Genomic DNA, 10,672 nt, shown 5'->3' on the forward strand with positions numbered 1-10,672 from the left:
TTATACTTTGGAAACAGAGAACTTGGTAATAAGGATGACAGAAAGCTCTTTGAAATGGGTACTTTCCCCTTCGTATCTACAGGATTCATTTAATTCACATTCTTGGTTGCCTGCTCTATGCAAGGCAAGCAGGCATTGAATTAAAAATGAAGACAGTTTTTTTTCCCCCCTGGATAAGACAGTCACCTAAAGCAGTTTTAAAAATTGAGCCTGTCTGATTTTATTCCACCTAGTCGTGGCATACCTCTTGTGAATATTTAGGTTTGCTTTTGATTTGTGATGCCTTGCTAGGAGCATCTGTCCTTGCCACTGTGGGCATCCTCCCCCTCTATTTTGTAATATATATTACTTAGGATTGGGGCTGAGGGACATCTGTAAGCAGCATGTTTCTGTTCATATACAACAACTTCACTGGAACTGCAATCTGTTTTGCAATAAAACTTTCTTTCTGGTATTTACTGACTTCTTTAGTCTGAGCACCAATTCTAGTAATTAGGCTGAAACCATGCCATGATTGATTTAGAGAGGCTGGTGTTAGCTGCTTACATCAGCACGTTCTAGGGACTTACCATGAAATAATTTTCCTGCAAACTGCCATCACCTTATGGTAGGTGAAAAACAATGTCCATAGAAGCCCTCTGACATACTTCCAACTTTGATTTTTCATGGTAATGAAGGCTAGGCAGGCAGCCCTGCAATTCCCAGTGGAACATCTAGTTAAATCCTGATGGCCTAGGAATCATGGCAGCCCCTTGGTCAGTGTGCCCAGGAGCCAGTTAGGCATTTATTAGTGGTACTTTGTGTACTTTTTCTTGGGTAGGAATTTAGAGTACCACCTACTCAACAACCCATCTATCTCTATTGACCTCAAATGATGCTGGGACTCTACAGATCACCCCAAGAACCACCTGGAGTTCTAGCACTAAGGCAATATAGCTCATCTTCTCTGTGGAGACATACTAGCAGCCCTGGCATTCAATCATGGGGGCAGCCTGCCTTCATCCCCATCCTACAACCTTTCTCCGAGTGTAAGGCAGACAGAACCACTGGTGAAGAAGACTCCACGGAGGTGAAGGAGCAGCTGGCCAGGTGTAGAACCTGCTGTGTGAGGTGGGGGCTCAAAGGAGAAGGGACCCAGCAGGCAGAGGAGGCAAGTAGGTGCTATTCCAAAGGGGCTAGGCTGCTGGCTGTGTCCCCGTGGGGACTCCAGTGAGGAGAAAGTACTTTCTCTTGCTCTCACTTCTTATTTTGTAGGGCAACAAAACACTATCATAGTCTAGGACATGGCGCTAGTCACTTATTTAAGAATTCTTATTTTGTTTTTGTTTTTACTTTTTTTTTGTAAAGTCACTAAGAAGGGATTATGTCCCAGAGTGGGTTGGATGTTGAAAATCACTCAGTAGCTTCAGCAAAGAGATTGAATCTGGGAGTAAATAACATGCTGAGAGATGGTCTTAGATTTCAAAGAAAAATTGCGAAAACACTTCTTCAAGTAAAAGCTGATGGGAAACATTCTATTAATTAGTGTAAATGAACAATGTAGTTTGGATCATTTGTAATATATCAGCAACACCATATACATTTACACAGGCATGTTTTATAGTTATTATTTGATCCTAAAATGGTCCTGTTGGGTACCATTGACCAGGTAAGGCAAAACATGAACATCAAAGAAGTTGTATGATTTATCCATGAAAAAAAATTCATGCAGCTAAGGAGAATGGTGAGGAAAGGCAACGCTATATGATGGCAAGTGCTCAGGTTAAGAATAAGAAGATCTGTTTTCTAATTCAAATGGACTAACTGATTTTCCAACAGTAAACAAGAAAATCACTTACTTGCTCAAGAAATTCCTCACTCAGAATGTGATGGAGTTTGAGAGGATTAGTTGTTATCAACTTTAACTTCTCTTTTGATTCTCCCTCTCCCCACCATTGGAGAGTTCTTTAAAATATTAAGTCTCAGACTCCAGATTTCACTGGAATACTAATTAAGTAATTAATCAATATGAATCTGTGTGTACTGGGCCCTCAACCATTGCCATTTGTTTGTTTGCTTGCTGGTTTGTTTGTTTCAAAGCTATCTGTGTGGTTCTATGCTGCAGTCAGCATTGAGAGCCCTTGAATTGGATTATTTCTGAGGTGACATCCAGCTTTTACATTCTAAATTAATTTATTTTCCAAGCCCCCTATTCAGGGCCAGGTGTTGTGAAGTCCATTTGCATCTCGTTGCTTATCTATTGCAATGTGAAAACTTGATGAGAAGCTAAATGGAGTTGTTTACTCACAAGAGCAAAGATGGGATAGAAATATGTGGATCATAATCTTGTCCCCCCATCTATTTCCTCTGATATCCCAAAGGCCCATGGAAATGTTAGTCTAATGGAAAGTAAGAACTCAGTTATATAAGAAGAAAACAGTAAATTTTCTTTGAAACGTAATTTCAATTTAAGGAAATGACAAAAGAGAAGAAACAACTATTCTTTTTCTAGTTCTAATTATCAAAAATTTGCTGGCAAAAATAATCATATTTTAAAAAGAAACACTAGAACTTAAAATAGTTCATCTTGTCAAAAAAAGAAATGATATTAATTCTCATATCCTTGGTATCCACAGGGTACTGGTTCCAGGACCCTCTGCAGATACCCAAATCTGCAAATTCTCAAGGCCCTTATATAAAATAGCATAGTAAATACATATAACCTACACATATCCTCCTGCATACTTTAAATCATCTCTAAATTACTTATAATACCTAATACAATGGAAATGCTATGTAAATAGTTGTCATACTATATTGTTTAAATCTGTATAATTTTTTTGTTGTACTGTTACTATGTATATTGTTGCGGGTTTTTAAAAAATATTTTTCATCAATGATTGACTGAATCTACAGATGCAGAACCCATAGATATGGAGTGCTGACTGTACTTGTTTTTTTTCCAATAAGAAACAAATAGTAATTTTAAGCTATATAAATTTGATTTATCATTGATTGAAGATCCTAAAGGCCCAGGAAATATTTCACTTTTGTACTTTTCCTCAGCACAGTAATATTAACTATCTGACATTATTTGTTAGAGATCATCTAGCCAGTGTTTGTAATAATGAAATCTACATTGCATTTTGACTTAATGTCTATTTTAATTCTGATACAGGTATAGCCATTCCTGTTTTCATTTATTATTTGCATAGAACATCTTTTTACTCAGCCTATATGTGTCCTTAAATCTAAAATAAGTCTCTTGTAGACATACAGTTGAGTCTTATTTTTATTTTTTTAATTCATTCAGCAACTCTCTCTCTTTTGATTTGGGTGGTTAATACATTAACATTTAAAGTAATTATTGATAGGAGGGACTTACTATTGTCACTTTGTTAGTTATTTTCTGCTGATCTTGCAGTATCTTACTTTGTGCTTTACTGATTTTTTTTAAAATAATAATATGTTTTGATTTCTTTCTCTTTCTTCCCTGTAGCTGCTGCTGCTGCTGCTTTTTTTTTTTTTTTTTTTTTGACAGCATCTTGCTCTGTCACCCAAGCTGGAGTGCAGTGGTGTGCTCATAGCTCACAACAGCTCAAACTCCTGGGCTAAAGTGATCTTCTTGCCTCAGCCTCCCAAGTATCTGGAACTATAGGGGGACACCACCATGCCTTGCTAATTTTTTTTAAAAATTATTTTATAGAAATGGGCTCTCACTATATTGCCTCAGGCTAATCTCAAGCTCATGGTCTCAAATCATCCTCCGCCTTAGGCTCACAAAGTGCTGAGATTACAGAAATGAGCCATCTCTTCCAGCCTTCCTGTTATCTTCTATAGGTATTTTCTTTGTGGTTACCATGAGGCTAGATAGAACCTCTTACAGTTGTACCAGTCTATTTTAAACTGATAATAACTTAACTACTGTCACATAAAAAAAATTCCACTTGTACTTCTCCAACAACTCACACTTTATGTTATTTATGGCACAGTTTACATCTTTTATGTTGTGTGTACATTGAAAAAATTTGGTAGTTTTTCTTTTATAGTTATTTTTTATAACTATAAAATTTTATAGTTATTTTTTATAACTATAAAATTTTATAGTTCTTCATAATACTTTTGTTTTTTAACATTTATACTACAATTAAAAGTGATTTATATACCACCTGTACAGTATTATAATATTCTATATTTATCTATATATTTACTTTTACTAGTGGGTTTTATACTTTCATATGTTCTTGTGATACTGTTTAGCATCATTTTGTTGCAATTTAAAGAATTCTCTTTAGTATTTTTGACATGCAGTTTTAGTGGAGATAAACTTCAGTTTTTGTTTGTCTGGGAAAATCTTTCCCTCTCCTTCATTTCTGAAAGACAGTTTGCTGGTTATAGTATTCTTGGTTGATGTTTTGTCATTTTTTTTCCAGTATTATTTTCTCTATTATTCTCCTCTCTTCTGGCCTGCAAACCTTCATCTGAGAAGTCCACAGATGGTTTTATAGAGTATCTCTTGTATGTGACAAATCGCTTTTCTTTTGCTGCTTTGAAAACTCCTTGTCCTTGATATTTGGCAATTGGATAATAGTGTATTTTGGTGTAGATTTAATCCTATTTGGGTCTTTTAGACTTAATGAAACTGCAGTTCCATATATCTCCCAAGATTTGGGAAGTTTTTAAGATTATTTCTTTAAATAAACTTTCTACCCCTTTCTCTCTGTCCTTCTAAAATTTACATAGTACACAAACTAGTTTGCTAGAAGGTGTTTCGTAGGTCCTTAGATTTTCTTTACTATTTTTCTTTTTTGTTTCTCTAACTAGATAATTTCAAATGACCTGAGTTTTAAAATTACTTCTTCTGTATAATCAAGTCTACAATTTAATTTGCTGAATTTTTCAGTTTAGATATTAGGTATTGTATTCTTCAGCTCTAGAATTTCTATTTGGTTCTTTTTTATGGTTTTATTTCTTTGTTGATAGTCTCAGTTTGTTCATGTATAATTTTCCTGATTTTATTTAGTTGTCTGTCTGTGCTCTCTTGTAACACACTGAACTTCTTTAAGATGATTAATTTGAATTATTTGTCAGGCAATTCATATATCTCTGTTTCTTTATGGTCAGTTACTACACAGTTATTTTGTTCCTTGATTGTGTCATATTTTACTAATTTTTGGTGCTTTTTGTAGTTTTTGTTGATGCCTGCACATTTGAAGAAATAGCCACCTCTTCCAATCTTTAAAGACTGGCTTCAGTAGGAAAAGATCTTCACCAATAAACCTGGTTAGAGATTCTAAGAGCCTCCCAAACCTTTTCTATAGATGTACATTGCATTTTCTACTTCTCTCTCTTCCTCCTGAGGGATAAATTTTAGTGTTGTGCACCTTCTCTCAATTGCAAGGAGCAATGCTGGCCACAGTAAGCTGCCAACCCCTTTTCCCTAGGGCAGTACAATAAAAGACCAGGGCATTGGATGCATGCTTCACTGTTCTCCCTCATCTTCTGGGAGAGAAATGTTGGGGTTGTATGCCTTCTCCCAATCTTGCATAACTATGCTGGCTGCAGTAAGCTGTCCGACCCATGTGTTTTGTTCTTAACTGTCCCCAGGTGTTAAAGTTGTGCTGTGGTTTCTTTAGCATTCTGAGTGAGGTAGAACAGAAACAGGTCTCTCAGTTAGCACCCCAAAAGGCTGAGAATGTTGGGTGCAAACTCCTTTCTTTCCCTCCGAGAGAGGAGTCATGGGCTGAAGCAATCTTTCTTAGCACTGAACTGTGCCTGAGGAAGGACATGAAGTGAGTAAAGTGAAATTGCTCTTCTTGCCCAGTTCAATATGGTATTTTGGTTTTGTGTGAATCTGAGTTACTGCAACATCTTAAGTGAATTTTGAACTTCTCATAAAGATATTTGGGTTCACATATAATTGTGAAATTGGTGTTTCTGTGGCAGGATGAGGGCTAAAAATTTCTATTCTGCCATCTTGTTGACAGCACTCCAAACCTACATTATATTTTAAAGTTAGCATATAATTTGCTAGTCAGAAGGCAGCTGTTTCTGTGCTGTATACTTAACATATAGTAATTACACAGATACTAGTAAGTGTGTTTTAAGCAAGAAACAATAAATCAGTGTTTCTTAACATTTATTTTTGGAACACTTCTTCCAAGAGGAGAGGAAATGATTCTCTGTCCAAATAACTGTAGAAAACACTTGAATAAAGTTATACAGGTTACTTTACAGCAAGTTTATTCAGCCTGTAATATACTAATAGGCCTTGGATATCTCCAAATATGAGTATGCAGTGCAACATTCTCCAAACTCATCTCATCCCAGAACCATTTTTATGTGGAGCATCCTATGGTCTAGGCATTCTTAGAACCACCTTGGAAAACAATAGACTAGAGAGAGAAAGATGTACCAGTTCTATCATTTATATTGAGTTTTGCTACTGGAAAGCATTTATGTTGAATTTTCATTTTGACTTCCTGCATAAGATAATGAAGATGACAGCAGAGTAAATCATTCTTTTTCTACTTCCAATATATTGAATGTCTTCTATAAAAACTCTCAGTAGTGATAACCTTAAATACCTATTTGACAACAAAGATATCGTGAAGATAAAACAAAGCAAAAAGAAAAAAGAGCACAGTTTCAGAAAGAATAATGGATGCATTAAAGTCAGTCATTTGCTGAGGGGCAGATAAGTCAGTGGCATGTTACAGTCAGAAATAATGTACCATCAGAGGATTGAAAGGACAATCAAACACTTGCTTAATTTGGGTAATGATGATTATCTATTCAAAGAATGCTCTATGTCTACATTAGCTGTAAAACTGTTTTTAGTTATGAAAAATATATTCACAAAACTAAATTGAAACTCAATTTTGTTTTGATAACATTACCAGTTTAATTAACAAATGCACAAATGATGAAATTATGGGCAGCATATTTTAAATTAAGATTGCTAACCTAAATTTCAAGAAATAAACACAATTTATGCTTGTTCAGAATTCAGAAAAAGCATTTAAAACTGGACTATGTTCTTGTATGAAACTTTTTCCCTACTCATGGTGAACAGAGTTCTTCCCTGGGGTTGGGAATAACAAGGATGAATGAAATCTTTAGATAATTCAAAAGCTTAATTTTTGTTCACAGTTCCAATTTCCTTCTCTAGTAAATCATATCACTGCTGCTAAAAACTAAAAAACATGACTAATTTTAGTTCAGTTATCTTTCTGACTCCTGCTCACACATTAATTTAATGAGAAAGGAGAGTTCATAAAGTATAGCACAGGAGAGAGAAGAGAAAAAGAAAAGAACATCAGGAAAAAAAATAGTCTACTAGCTGGGTAATCACTTGTTAAATTAATCAAGAAAGCACTGACAAAATTGGAATTCAAAACAATGCTGACAGAGTAAAAGACCTCTTTTAATGGTATTGTTAAGATACCTACTGAAAGAGTGACCACTTTTTATTTACAGACCCAGGCTGTTTGGAAAACATGCGTATGCACACTACTTAAAGTAAGGGAAGCAACCAGTGTACATGTTGTTAGTAATGACATTCTGTGGTAGGATTTTTGGACTATTCCTTATCTTAAATAAAAGGGATTAAAGGATTCCAGAAGAGCAGTCTGGACCCATATTGCCAAGCACCAAGTAGGTCCACAGCAATTGCCACTGAATGGATGAAAGAATGACAAAATGAAGAAATGGCAAAAAGAGGGGATGCTGCCTTTGATATTAGTTCTTATTTTATGCCCTAGTTGTTCATTTGTGCCTAATTTCTTTTTAATTTTGTGAACTGCCTAATATGTTATTTCCTCTAGGCCTAGTATCTTTTCCCCTGTCCCCTATTTTGCCTTGCTCTTGCCCCCTACTGATGGACTTCCCTGATGCCAACTGCCTTCCCAAATACCTGGTTTCCAAGTTTTGCCTACTCTTGGATCCTCTTTTATAGTACGACTTCTCTCATCTCCCTGACTACCATGTGTAGGGCTAGTGAAATCTGTAGCTACTGATTTCCTGCACACTCATCTGTTTTCTTGTCTACTTCCTTCCTGTTGGGTCTGGCTCCACAGTCTGTCTGTCTCCAGTTTACCTGCCCTACCACTCTGGAGTTACCTTAGGGCATACACGGTTGCCTCAAGGTATGTCCATGGATGTGAACCTATTTAAACAACTAGATATTTTTAAGTAAATATTAATTGCACCAATACCATCAGTCCAAGTTTGTGGACATACTCACAATCCATGAAAAGACTCCTCACATATGGCCAGACAATGACTATAACTGTTGGAGGAGCTCTATGTGATTCTAAGTTCCCAGAGGTTCTAGCTTCAACTATCTGGTGTGAAGATTCTCATGCACAGTCAGGCTCAGGAGCCACAGACTGTGTGTGATATTTTTTACAGTGAATTGGCTTCTGAACACCAGCTGTGATTCACCTGACCAAAGCAGCTTGGATAGATAGCAGTGCTGTAGTTTCTGTTATTTCTTACTTCAGATATTCTCTTACATGTTAGACTTTTGGAAGATTTTTTAAAAGAACCCAATTTTTTTTTTTTTTTTTTTTTTTTTTTTTTTGGCGAAGTCTGACTCTGTCACCCTAGCTAGAGTGCAGTGGTGCAATCTTGGCTCACTGCAACCTCTGCCTCCTGGATTCAAGCAATTGTCTGACTCAGCCTCCTGAGTAGCTGGGATTACAGGCACGTGCCACCACACCCAGCTAATATTTTTTGTATTTTTAGTAGAGACAAGGGTTTCACCATCTTGGCCAGGCTGGTCTTGAACTCCTGACCTTGTGATCCACCCGCCTTGGCTTCCCAAACTGCTGGGATTACAGATGTGAGCCGCCATGTCCAGCCTAGAATCCAACTTTTTAATGTAGAATTGTAGAAAACAGCATGGAGATTCCTTTAAAAAATTAAAAATACAATTACCATATGATCCATTCCACTTTTGTGTGTATACCAAAAGAATTAAAAGCAGGATCTCAAAGAGATATTTTTATATCCATATTCACAGCGACGTTATTTACAATAGCCAAAAATGGAAGCAAGGCAAGTGTGCACTTATGGAAAAATGGATAACTAAAACGTGATGTGTGTGTGTGTGTGATGGAATATTACATGTATAATATATATTCAAAATATTCTCTCTATATAATCACTATTCAGCCTTTAAAAAGAAGGAAATTCTGGCACATGCTACAATATTAATGAACCTTGATGTCATCATGCTAAGTGAAATAAGCCAGCACAAAAAGACAAATACTGTATGATTTCACTTATGTGTGGTGCTTGTAATAGTCAGATTCATGGAATTTGATATTAGAATTATGGTTCCCAGGGGCTGGGAGGAAAGGGGAATGGGGAGTTACTGTTTAATGGGTATAGAGTTTCAGTTTTGCAAAATGAAAAAAGTTCTGAAGATGGATAGTAGTGATAATTATACAACATTATGAATGTACTTAACACCACTGAACTTTACCTGTAAATGATGGTTAAGATGGTCAGTTTTGGTGCTGAGAACGTGGGTCCACGCGTCTGGTTGCCCCTAAGTCCAGCCTTAGCCCACACAGCTTTCAGTCATGGCCTCTGTAATGGCGTGCATGGGATAGTCCGCCCCTGACTTCAACGCCACCGCCGTGGTGGATGCACTTTCAAAGAAGTGAAGCTGTCGGACTTCAAAGAGAAGTACGTAGTCCTCTTTTTCTACCCTCTGCACTTCACTTTTGTGTGCCCCACGGAGATCATCACGTTCAGCGACCATGCTGAGGACTTCTGCAAGCTGGGCTGCCAAGTGCTGGGCATCTCAGTGGACTCTCAGTTCACCCACCTGGCTTGGATCAACAACCCCCAGAGGGACGGAGACTTGGGCCCCCTGAACATCCCACTGCTTGCTAACGTGACCAGAGGCTTGTCTGAGGATTGTGCCGTGCTGAAAACAGATGCGGGCATTGTGTCCTTCCCAGATCACTGTTAATGATTTGCCTGTGGGACGCTCTGCAGCTGGTCCAGGCCTTCCAGTACACAGAAGAGCACGCGGAAGTTTGTGCCGCTGGCTGGAAGCCTGCCAGTGACACGATTAAGCCCAACGTGGATGACAGCAAGGAATATTTCTCCAAACGCAATTAGGCTAGCTGAGGGATAGTGAGCTTGTGCCCTTACCTAGGTGCCTGTGCTGGCTGCCCACCAGTGCTGTCACCTGGGTGCCCACCAGTGCTGTCACCTGGGTGCCCTGTGCTGACCCAGGAAAGGCCTGATCTGCCCCTCCAAAGTCCACAGTCTGGGACCCTGGAAGGCTAGGCCAAGGCCTTCGTAGGCCTCCAGCTGGGAGCTGGTGAATAATGATGCTCTCCTCCAAACCCACCCAGCTGCACACAGGCCTAGAGTTGACCAATAAAGTGTAAGGGACAGAAAAAAAAAGGTCGATATTCTGTTATGTATGTTTTACTATAATTTTAAATATGTTCCTTGGTCTTTGGTTTCTAATTCCAAGATGCCGTGATGCAATAGATACAGTTTAAAAAGTCAAAATGAACCTTTTTTGTTGTTGTTGAGATGGAGTCTCTCTCTGTTGCCCATGCTGGAGTGCAGTGGCGGGATCTCGGCTCACTACAAGCTCCGCCTCCTGGGTTCAAGCGATTCTCCTGCCTCAGCCTCCCGAGTAGCTGAGACTACAGGCACCCAC

At 37.9% G+C, this 10,672-nt stretch overlaps 1 pseudogene; it reads left to right on the forward strand.

The window, feature by feature from the left end:
* The first annotated feature begins 1,621 nt into the window (after positions 1–1,621).
* LOC105555603 lies at positions 1,622–10,116 on the forward strand (annotated as a pseudogene).
* The last annotated feature ends 556 nt before the right edge of the window (positions 10,117–10,672 follow it).

This window comes from Mandrillus leucophaeus, unplaced genomic scaffold, assembly GCF_000951045.1.
Source record: "Mandrillus leucophaeus isolate KB7577 unplaced genomic scaffold, Mleu.le_1.0 Scaffold690, whole genome shotgun sequence".
NCBI lineage: Eukaryota > Metazoa > Chordata > Mammalia > Primates > Cercopithecidae > Mandrillus > Mandrillus leucophaeus.